The sequence below is a fragment of the Rhinolophus sinicus genome, chromosome 4 (assembly GCF_057876585.1).
Source record: "Rhinolophus sinicus isolate RSI-liver-muscle chromosome 4, RSI-T2T, whole genome shotgun sequence".
In the NCBI taxonomy this organism is placed as follows: Eukaryota; Metazoa; Chordata; class Mammalia; order Chiroptera; family Rhinolophidae; genus Rhinolophus; species Rhinolophus sinicus.
The window spans coordinates 30,519,077-30,531,983 of NC_142504.1; positions in this window are offsets into that span (position 1 = coordinate 30,519,077).

Sequence of the window (12,907 nt, forward strand, 5' to 3'; positions counted from 1 at the left end):
TACAAAAGGTAACAGGGCCTTATGTCTAGTAGGAAAAGAGTGGCAATGGCAATATGGGCAACCAGCATGGAGATGTGCTCAGAATAGCAAGCAGGTTTTCACTTTCAAGTCTATGGTATAACATTCAATGAACACAGAGCTCCAGAACTCACTTAGGCACCAAATACTCGTTGCTCAAGAACAGTAATAACTATAACACAGAACAGCATATAGATTGAGGAATCCTTGCAGGTTATAATTAGGATTAAAGAGTTTAGCAAGTGAACTGATGAAACAAGTGAACTGATCGTAGCCATTTTGGGGACCCTACTTATCTCAAGATAAGCTTATACTTCTAGTAGAGAAATAATGGCCAGCAGATTCTGCTGTTGACTCTCCTGGATTACTTTATTCAGCATTTGATCAATGCCTGGGCATTAGAAGACTTTGTCAATCCATTATTAATAGAATTCACACTGCTACGTCTTAGACTGGCCTGATTAAGGGAGAGGCCCCTAGAGAAAATGAGAAATTCAAGCCATTTCTAGGACTGAATCAGAAGGAATTCTCTGCTATAGAACATCTCTTATGGTGAAGTTATATAGTTAATTCACATTCATTTGGCCCTGAGCACAGTGGCCAATGCCAGCACAATGCATTATACACAGAAGGCACTCAGACATGTGCTGAATGAATCACTGCAGCATGCCAATGAATTTGAACACAATACTATTGGCTAGAGAACTTTTATGTCAGCTTGGAATTTATTCTTTTATTGGAAACTCTGTCAGGATATTTGACATAACCCAAATAATAGTAGCTTCTGTTTCTTCTGAACACTGGCTGTAAACCAGGTACTATTCTAAACCCTTCGCATGTGTTAGAGGTTTACATATTTGGGGTTTCCATGTGTTAACTCATTTTCCCTAATAAGTGGTTCTCACAAAGTCTACGATCCATTTTTATAGATAGAAAACTGAGGCACAGAGAATTTAAGTCATTTGCTCAAAGTCAGATAACTGGAAGTGACAGAGCTTGAATTCAAACCCAGGCTGTCTCATTCCAGGACCTGTAGTCTTTACCAGTATTCCAAATATCTCAATGAAACCACCACTGGTTAGCCATAGCAAGTGAACAAATGCTTTGTGAAAAATCTACATTTACTTTGTGAGGCCATTTCAAGGACACTTTTCTTTATGGTAGAGATGCAATAGTACAGTGGCTTAGAGCACAGGCATTGGGGTCAGGGTTTGAATTATGGCTCTACCTGTGACCTTGCACAGGTTACTTAGCTTCTCTAAGCTGACTTTTACTGACCTTAACTGGAGATAATAGTACTTGCCTCATAAAGTGTTTCTGAGGATTAAATGAAAGGCACTTAGTACATGTTTGGCAAGCATGCAAAATAATTATAGTAATAATAATAATAATAGCTTGCACTTGTTGAGCATTTACTATGCACTTATTAAACATTCAATAAATTTTAGTTAAAATAGTTCAATGTGCTCAATATACACCATGTTTGGGTGCTTTTTCATCTTTTCTAATAATACAATACACTTATCATCAGTGAATTCAAGGCCTTTATGGAGCAATCCTCATTAGCCTCAAACTAATGGTTAATCTAAAATGATGATTCTTTCTGTGAAAGGTCTATATACGACTGAGATGCCTTATTCAGAGAGTTGAAGAAGGTTAGCCCACTAAGCTTTGCTTAGACACACTCCCTATTGACTAGGAGTTAATATTACTAAGTGACCAATGAGGAAATATTTCAAGACATGCCTTCACCATTTCTTTTCATACAGAGAAGTTGACTTACATCAACTCTGATGTTCTCATAACTCTCAGGCATACTGGACTTCTATGGCAAGGCAAGATGGAGAAAGATATAAGTCAGGGCTAGAGGGGACGAATTAATGCTACTGAGTAACTAAGGATCTTGGCCAATACTTAAACGTAAGAGGTGCCTACGTGTAATGGTGACCCCACGTCTGATTTCAACTTGCAGTGACATTCCAGAAATCTGATCTCAGAGTAGGAACACCATGTAATAGTCTTCAGGCTGCAGTAACGTGTAAAGGTCAGCTGATAACATCTTGGTTCCTTGGGTTCCATAATGAGGGAAACTGTTCTTTCATACCATCCAGTTGAAGCTGGATATAAACCTGTGGTAAGGGGAACAGGAAGAAGATCCAGCCCTTGAAGAAAAAACGATAAGAGCTAGATGGATTGTCAGGGCCCCAGCCAAATGCAGTCCAGGCTTGGCAGGAAGCTGAAAGGAATGAAAACTGGTAGCCGAGAGGAAAATCTAACCTCCAGTCCAGGAACATGTTTTGGGGGATATGAGGAAAGGCTGCAGCCAAGATAGCGATAAGGGGCTTTCTGGCTATCGCATGGAAACTGAAACAGCATAGGGAAGCACAGATAACTTGGAATAACTGTGGTGAATACTTCAAATCCCTTCATACACTAAAGCTGAGATCTCTAAACAGGGATCTATCTGTAGGCTTCACGCTTCCCTTAGAATATGTGCAAAATATTTTTATGTGTGTGCATATGTGCAGTTCTATGGGAGAAAAGTCCATGGTTTTCATCTGATTTTCAAAGTAGTTTGTGATCCAAAACTATTTATAACCACTGGCCTGAGTGAAGTTCATACAGACTTTAAAATTTGGTAGTTACACTAACGAGGCAGAGATATACCCATATTTACTACCTTTTAACCTCAGGAGTAACACAGGTGGTGAATAATGAAATCCCAGCACTTCTGTATGCTGGTCTTCATTTCCAGCGTACTTATTTCTGTATGCTGATCGCCGTCTGGCAGTGAGAGCCACCTACCTTCAGTGACACCACCAAAGAGGCAACACTGGGCATCATTCAGGACTGCCTCCTGGTATGTGGTTGCCAATCTCTTTCCTCAGTCCAATGTTTGCATAAGTGATGCTGAAATGCATCCACAGAATGGTTCTTAAAACTCCTATTTGCAAAGGGGTGCCAGTCTGACAAGATTTTCACTGGTCCCTGTTGAAATGAAAACACCAGGCAAAGTGTAATGAGTTTTCTTCTACAAGGCTCAATATATTCCCTTTAATTCTGATATAGACAATGGATTCCATTTATTCTGATATAGACAATGGATTATGTCCTTATTATTTATTTGGTATTGAACAAAAGCATTCCTTGTGTGTGGTTTTTGATGGGGATAGTTGATGGTTTGCTCTTTGGTTTTTATTGTTTGAGCTACGATGGTTCTCAATTTTTTAAAAAAAAAATATTTTCTAGCCCATGAGATCAAAATTGTTGGAATTGGTTTCTGATTGACTCAACAGCAGTTCTTCTAGCCTAAAAATCAGTGCTAAGGTCAGATCAAGTGGTTGTTTTTTCTACTCCATGACTCATAACCACTCATTTGACTAATTTTACAGAGTAGAATTAGAACTGAAATAGGCATGATAATCTGGTTTGTTTATTTCTGAAATAGATATCTGGATTAGACAACTAGAATAGCATCTGGAACTTTGTAGATACTCAATGAATGCTCGTTGAAATGGAATGAAGTTGAACTGCGCATGGTACAGAAGATGCCCTCACTCAGTTCCCTCAAGACCACTGTGAGTCATGCCCAGATGACTGCCACCCAGCAGAGGGTCACTCACCTCCTGTGAGTGGAAAGTGGCTTTTGGGAGGGAATGAAGCGTAAGAGCAAGAACCTCCTTATGAGAATCTTAGTTCTAATTTTATTACTGACTGACTTACTCTGTGATCTGTCATAGTCACTCAAGTGGACTTCCATCCTACATGCAAGCAGTGAAAGAGTGTCAAATGACCTCTGTTGCCTACCAGTCCTGGTATGAGGATATTATGGTTAAGTATGTGGGCATTATTCAGGAAGAACATCATTCCTTAACATAATTATGGACTCCAGGAATTGTGAAGCCAAAACATTCTTATCTTACGATAGAAACAGCCAGGTACTTAAGTGAATGGACTTCTGAGAATATATATAATGGCATTCATACCAGTCTATAAAGACACGTTAGTTTATTTTTAAATCTATGTGCTTCCCTTCTTTATCAGTTGGATAGTGTGTTAATTATAGTTAAGTCTAGTTTATTAAATAGACGTTAATCTATAAAATCCTGTTACTGGGATATATTAAAGTAAATGTCTTGTACAAAAAAAATAGTTGTAATGGAACAGAAACTATTATTAAACTCCTTTCCAGAGATGATTCTATACAAGAATTACTTTACATGACCTTTATCCATGTAACCCTGGGCAGGCCAGGTAACTCCACTCTGCTCCTTTATAAACTCTATAAATAAGAATAGAACCTACCTCAAAAGGTATTGTACGGATTAAATGTGGTAATACATGTACTTTAGCATGACACACAACAATTATTCAGTAAACTTTATCTAATATCATTATATTCTTATTATTATTGCCACATTTAGTTGAAGTACTAACTGTAGAATACTTTAACCGCAAGAAAAAGAGCTGTGAACAATCTTACATCGCTTTGTTCTACTGTTAAATGGCAAGTTCCCTTCAGCTCACCTCTATCACATCTTCCTGAGACAAATGGCAGCATACAAATAAGTTCAATCATTCTCCATCTCAAATCTTACAACATTCTCAGAAAAATCTATCTGACCTCCAACAAGCCTACACCTAGATCATGCAGGCATGTGTGCCTGCATGCACACACACAAAAAACAAAATGCCATTTTTAATGGGATCTTTTAAGAATTTCAGTAAACTTTCTCAGAGGAGGCTCAGTCTTTAAACTGAATTACACTTTATTACAAACAGTGCTGTAAACAATATGGAATGTTGCTTAAAAGCATGAGCCTTGGAGGTAGGCTACGTGGTTTCAAGTTTCAACTCTATGATCATGTACATTTATTTATCCTTTCTAATCCTCAATTTCCTCATCTTTAACCCCTGCTTTATTGAGGTGAGATTAAATGAGATACTGCATGTAAAATAGGCCAGTGTCTGGCACCTAGTAAATGCTGATAATGTTTCAGCTAGTATTACTTTTCATTATAAATGTTGTATTTTCATCTCTAGAAATTCTATTTGGTTTTTTTTTATTTTTAATATCTTCTATTTCTGTCCTCATCATGCATATTTTTCCTCTACATTTTTGAGAATATGGAGAGTATACTGTTTGTTTAAAGTCCTTCTCTGTTAGTTCCATCATCTTTGTCATTTCCATTTCTACTAATTGATTTTTTTCCCCCGACTCATAGTTCATATTTTCCTGCTTTACTGCACACCTGGTAAATTTTTATTGCATGCCAGGCATTGTAAATTTTGTCTTTGGTTGCTGGATGGTGTTGTATTCCTTAATTACTGTTAGATTTCAACCTGGCATGCAACTAAGTTGCTTGGAATAGGTTGAATCTTTTCAAAGCTTGCTTTTAAACTTTGTTAGGGTGGGTGCAATGAGAGTTTGGTCTACAGCTAATTTAGCCCTCTACTGAAGACAGTTCTAGGGATTCTATTTGTCTCCTATGTCACGAGTGCTTTCCACTCTAGTTGCTGGGACCACAACTATTCCCATCCCTATTGGTCTTTCTAGTCCTTTCCAGTAATTTTTTCCCCCTTGCTGTTGGGTAGTTTACTCTCATGCAGGTCAAAATCAATGATCAGCCAAAGATTTAAGGGGACCCCGCTGCAGATCTCCAGAGCTCTCGCCCCCTCCTTGCCCCTCCCCTCCCCTCCCTTTTCTTTCCGTTCCCTTCTTTTCTCTGTTTGCCTGTGTAGCTCCCTTTCTCCAATACTCTCTCACAAACTGTAGAGGTCTTGGCCTCTCTAAACACCAATTCTGTGTTTTCGACCCAGCCAGACTGCCAAACCCTGGGTTGTCTCTCTCTGCTGCAGCCTTGGAACTGACTTTAGTCATTTAGCTGGAGCAATCATAGGACTCACCTTATTGCTTCCTTTCTCTCAGGGTACCTGTCCTTGCTGCCTGTTGGCCAATGTCTGATCATTGTTTCACATATTTTGTCCCGTTTTTAATTTGCCCAAGGTGTGAGCCAAGTCCAGGCTTTGTTACTCCATCTTAGCTAAAAGCGTAAGTAAGTATCTCTATGCATGTCAGTTTTAGGAATAACAGTCCACAGATACAAATCAGGTTACAAGGAATAACAAATGATACATCACAGACAAGTTTATGTATGTGGTTATAGGATGTTATTAAATACATGCACAGATCTAGGTGTTGCACAAATCTGCAACATCTTGTTTTTCCTTTTTTTTTTTTTTTTTCACGTCTTATAACATTTGTCTTTTGGATTACTGGCATAGACCCAATTGTTACATAAAAGCCACAAATTAGGACGCCTTTATGTCATTTAAAACCCTGTTTGAGGTATAATGAAGGTTTTTGTGAATGACTTGGTAAATTAAAATTTTCCCTAAAAGAAAAAAAATCGATTTTTTAAAATTTTGGTTTTACTATAAATATTGACACCATGAAATCCTCTGAATATTGAAAATTAGACAACTTTTACATAAACACAATAATAATTAGACATACATATGAAGCTAAAGTATGGGTAGCCTCCCCATGCAAGGTTTAATTTTCATTATACAGCTATGTGCAAATATTAAGCAATATCACATTGTCCAACATTAGGTGAACTTGTGTGTGTGTGTGTGTGTGTGTGTGTGTGTGCAAGAGATACAAAGAACATACATACATAATGAGGAGTGAATTAAACTACATTTGTTTAAATAAATCCTTTATACTTGTTATGTGATATTTAATCTGCAGACTGAGGATTATAAATCCATACTGGAAAATGAGGAATTCAGGCTTAACAAAAATTTCCCTAGGAATTTAATCACTGCATTTTCAGGCATATAAAATATATTACAAGAAGTGAGATAGCTCTACAAAATGTTCTTTACATAGAAGTTGTTCAAATGAGAAACACCTCCCAGATCCACAAACTGTAGTATATATGTCTTATAAAAATTACTCTTAAACCTTACATTTCCCCTTTGAGACATTTGTTGTTTCTGGAGAAAGCAGTATTTTTTTTTCTTATTCCTAAATCTGTCTTCGATTAAACTAGGGAACTCTATAAATCAATAATAACCTTTTAGATATCAACCCCTTCATAATTATACCCTCCAAATCCAGGTAATTGTTTGCATACTTTACACAGAAATAAATGGGGGAAAACATGTGTTCCATTTGATTTGGGGGATATAAAGATTTAGATTGGTTTTCAGCATTTGTGAAGTTTGGCTTTATCCTAATTTATATTACATTTGAAAAATTAATTTATTTCACACAGAGAAACAAATAGATCAGGCAATGCTATGCAGCTCTGGAGGGAAAAAATATTGCCTGTTAGGAATCGATATGGATTTTATCATAATATGGATTTCATTAAATACAATGCTATACAACCAGTGAGTTTAATGGAATGTTTTATTTTAGTAATTAATCTTAGATATTTTTCTGATGCTTCTGGTACATTTCCCAACAGGAAGTGGCTAAACACCCAAACGGGAGTGATCTCAGATTAAGAAACAACACAGGCATCTTGGAGGCTCTATATTTGTAGAATGAAATGACAGCAAACAGAGAGGCCTGAGGCTGTTTTCCTAGATGCCTACTCTGGGTGCCAGCCATCTGTGTTCATTTAGGTGTGTGTGTGTGTGTGTGTGTGTGTGTGTGTGTGTGTGTGTGTGTAGGTAGAAAGGGGGGCAAGCGACAGATCTCAGGTTGCAGGTCTGAGTGTGGGCTCTGATACAGAATGAACCTTCTGCCTAATGCTTCTCAAACAAGACCCCTCATCTGCTGGTCCCCCCAGAGAAGTAATTTAGCCAATACCAGCTGCAAGGGGAATGTTTTGTGTTTTCTTTATTCAAAGTGAAAGATGTTAAACAGAAATTTTCAGAAGCACTTTTGTTTGGAAAAGGGGAAAGGAAGATCATGGAAACTGGAAAATATCCATGAAATTAGCCCCAAATCATGGCCAATACTGATCATTTCCTGACAAGCTGTCTGTCAGCAAAGCCGCAACAATACTTCATTCAGAGCCTTCCGATGCCAACAGTGATAGAGCATTGCTAATTAAATGTGGGTGCAACTGGAATATTTTTAAATTTTAACTTTCGTAACTGCAATGGTGGATAGAATAGCCCTTTACTATCAGGAGTCCTTCAAACCCTTTGTTAATATGCCTCTCTTATGGATTCTTTTAGCAGGAATTAAGGGAATATCAGTTTAAGGTAAAGGCCCTATGTACCTATTAAACACAACTAAGGGAAATGAAAGAGAAGAGAAGAGAATGTAGGTATGCACTTGGCCACGTTAGCTCCAATTTGGTATTTATTTGTGGAAAAACCTATTTAAGTACAATAGGAGATGGAAATGAGCTAATTTGATTATATGGTTTTATTATTCATTATTCATAACCAAAAAATCCTGGCTGCCTTTAATTGATGTACTTATCTACAAAATCTCTCAATATTTCTATGACCAGAGACATCACTGCAATTTTCTTCCAATGATAATCTCTCTCTCCCTTTCTCTCTCTCTCTCTTCTCTTCTCTTCTCTTCTCTTCTCTTCTCTTCTCTTCTCTTCTCTTTCTCAATCTCTCTGGAGTTTCTCTAGTACTTGTTTATCTGAACTTCTCTGATATATTTTGTTCTTCAACATGCATTGGTCAGTGTTGCAATTCTAACACCCATGTCCCTAGTGCCAGAGGAGGGCATACCACATGGTTGGGTTAACTTCTGGATATCACAGCTGCTTACAGCAGTATGATTTGCATTTCCAACTTAGTGTCACATTAACCCATTTATGAGATTATTATAAGGTGTGAAACTGTCCCTTCTAAGCCCTCCTCAAGGGGAAAAAATTTTTGTTTATTAAATGGACTTAAAATCCCATTTTGAAAATAACTCCCAAACTTAGTAGTAGTAAGGACATTTCATGTGTCTTAGACTGGTGTATATCTAGGGTTAGATATCAGTCTGGACCCTTAGGAGAAGAGAGGGAACACATATTGAGTATTTCACATATTTTGAGAATTACTTAAAATGAGAAACAGCCTTACCCAGGTAGCATTTTGCCTTGAAAATTCACTTGCCCAAGTTTGCACATCACAGGGTAAAAATTGCATAAGGAACTCATTAAATAGCGTCACTCTTGTTATTCTGGTATTTGACAGCTTGTATGAGAGATTTCTTCCTGGGTGCAGTGTTTTCTTCCTAAGGGCTCTGGTAAAAATCTGTCTCCACATTTTGCAATTTGTATGTTCCTGTTTCTTCGTCTTATTTCATAAACCAGTAAGCCCTTATCTGCTCCAAATCATAGGATTCTCACAACATGACAGGACAAAGCTCCTGTATTCAAGAAACTTAGCAAGTGGTTGGCGGAAGCAAAAGCTCATAAACATAGGAAATAGATGGAGACCATATATGTTTTGAAGTGCAATAGGAAACGGTTTTGCCAGGCGAGTAGGGGAATGACGAACCATGGCCTAGATCAGAGAAAGAGCTAACACTGAGGAGAGCTCTTGGAGCAGAGCCGAATGCAGGGAAGAAGCATAAAATAACGTTGGACTGATGAGAGGAAATCAGGTAAGTTATTGCCTTTAGAGACAGACAAGGCAGTCTGAACTCAACAGCAGGAAGTGACACGATGAAATTGTTTGTTAAGGAAACATCCCTCTGGCAGTGAGGGTTGGTGGGAGAATGGTCTGGAAGAATGCAGCTGCATCAGGCCACTGTTTGACTCGTCTACAGTGGTCAGACCTGGGTGAAGACCATGGCAGGGTCGATGAAGCCCACACACTCGGTGGGCAATTTGAAGAAATGAACAATGATACGAGACTAAATAGTGGAGGAGATCAGTGTAAAAGAGTCCAAGAGGACATCAAGATCTCAAGCTTGGGAAACTAGAAAAATGGTGGTATCACTCAGAGAAATGAGAAATCAGGAAATATCTGTATTATTTTCATTGTAAAAAGTATTTGAAGGTGTGGTAGCTTCAGTTAATACTTATGTATGTTAAAAAGAAAATACTCTCATGATCCAGCAATTCTGCTTCTGGGTACATACCCAAAATAATTGAAAGTATGGACTCGAACAAATATTTGGGCGCCTATGTTCATAGCAGCATAATTTACATATAGCCGGAAGTGGAAACCACCCAAATGCCCATTGACAGATAATGGATAAACAAAATGTGGTACAAGCATATAGTGGAATATTATTCAGCCTTAAAAAGGAAGGACATTCTGATGCATTCTACAACATGGATGAAACTTGAGGACATTACACTAAGTGAAATAAGCCAGACACAAAAAGACTACTGTTGTATGATTCCACTTATATGAGGTACCCAGAATAGTCAAATTCATAGATACCAAAAGCAAAATCATGGTTAGCTGGGTCTAAGGGGAGAGGGGAGTGGAGAGTGATTATTTAATGAGTACAGAGTTTTCAGTTTGGGATGATGAAAATGTTAGGCAATGGACAATGTGATGGTTGAACAGCATTGTGAATATACTTAATGCCACTGAACTGTACACAAAAAATAGTTAAAATGGTAAATATTATGTATAGGTTACCACAATTTAAAATAAATCAGTATCTTAAAGAAAGAATGTGCAAACACTAAGAATGACTGAAAGAAGTGTTTCTAGAAAACAAGTAGGATCTGTATGCCTGGGTTCAAATTTAGACCCTGCCATTTATTCTCTTATCTGTAAAATGAGGACAGTAATGAACATTAAAAGAAATAATTATGTAGCACTTAGTAGGTGTTCAAAAAATATTATTTTCCGTTTCATTTTTTTTAAAAATCACAATTTGAAGTTTTTCCCTCAACAGATTTAGATCCAGATATATTAGGGTGCATCTTTCTTGCCAAACAGAAAATAACTTCAAAGGAGAGAGAGGGAGGCTGTCAGGAAGCAAAGAAATGCCAAGCTTATGCAGGAAAGGCACCGACTTCCTGATGCAAAGACTGAAAATACACAAAATGCACCAGTAAACACGCGGGCTACCTCTGACTGGCCACTACCCCGTAATATATGCTTCCTGCCCAAATCCCAGAAAGATGTGTCACCAAAATGTGATTGTATTTGATTTTTACCTTAAAGAATCTTTAACAAAACAAAGTATTAAGATGTGAAACCTATTGTTGAACTCCCAGCTCCTCAGGAAGCTGAGAGAGTCTGCACAGAAATGGGAGGTAAGTCCATCTCAATGGAGTTCATTAGCAGAGAAAATGGTTCAACAGAAACGCAAGACAATGAACTTTGGGAGAATTGTCACCACACTGGTTAAAAAAGTCAAATTGGAAATTATTATAATCATTGAGTGTGTGGCTATAAAGATTTTTAAAAATATCATAAATGTTACAAAAGCACTTAGATATTCTCGTAACTTCTAAACTTGGGCATGTTTCTGGTTCACGTAAAACAGAATTTTCTATCATAAAGAGTATTGAAACCAGAAACACACTAATGGAAAACTCTTTTAAAAATCTAAATAAGTGACCAAATCTCTCAGCTTGTTTTTTGTTTGTTTGTTTGTTTTTGTTTTTGTTTTTAAGATACCTGCCTAATGTAGACACAACAATGCAAAATAGGAGACACAAACTCAGGTATGTTATTCATTGCATTGCACCCCCACGTTGACATATTTAAAAACTGAAAAATCTCAGAGATCATTTGTGGTAGAGCCCAGACCAGAATCCAGGGCTTCAAATCCCAGTTCAGGACATGTCCCACGATATACACTGCTGCTCCTAGGTGTCACAGGACCGGGTTCATGGAACCCCATACCTGATATGGGCATAACAGAGCCAATGTCAATGTCAATTCAGAGCCATTTGGACAACTCTGACTGCGATCTTCTGATGCCACCTCATCCCAAACAAACCATAATCATTCTCTGATTTCCAACTGCACTTAGAATGCATAGCACACCTCCCAACATGTGATTGCATTCTGCTTGGCCTTTTTGCTGGTTGTCCCCACCCCAGCCCCGCGCATAACAGCCTCTCCAATGCTGAAGCTTAGATACTAGGGATCTTGCCTCCTGTTCTGCAACACAGACTTTCTAAAGAGACACCCCTGTGGTCTTAATTCATGGAAAACAATCTTTTCCACTGTACAAAATTGAAAACCCTAGGGAGGCAGTTTAGTAAGTTAGCGTTTTTGTTTCACGTGAAAATAGTATTTCTAGTTTATAATGGGAAGTTCAAAAACATTGCTTTTTATCATTAAAAGCTTTCAGAAGTATGTAATCTGGACTCTTTATAGGTATGTTCCCTATAAAATGCCCTGAGGAACCGCATACCGGTCTTTCTACAAAGAAATACCTTCAATATCTTCAGTTGCTTAAGGAAAAAGGTCTTTAATTTAGAGCTGAATTAGTCATGCAGATAAATACTTTAAAGTCCTTGGAATCTGCAGTTAGTTTTAACAAGCTTTTAAGATAAATTAGGAGTGTGTTGTATCTGTTATGTTGTGACGACTGTGAATTAAAAGAAGAGAATACAGGGGCTCATCCATTCAGAATTGTTTTTTTATTGGCATCACGTTCTGTACTAGACTCTTTATGGAAGGTGGATCATATATGGATCTTGCCCTAAGGGATCTTCCAGTTAAGTGAAGGTCCTGTACTGAGTGTCCCCCTCCCTCCAAATTCACGTCCACCTAGAACTTCAGAATGTGGCCTTATTTGAAGTAGGGTTTTTGCAGATATCATTAAGCTATAAGTTAAGATGAGGTCATACTGGATTCGAATGGGCCCTAAATGCCATCACTGGTGTCCTGATAAGAAGAGGAGAAGACACAGACATAGATACACACAGACACACAGGGGAGGATGGCATGTGAAGGTAAAGGCAGAGAGCAGAGTGATGCTGGCACA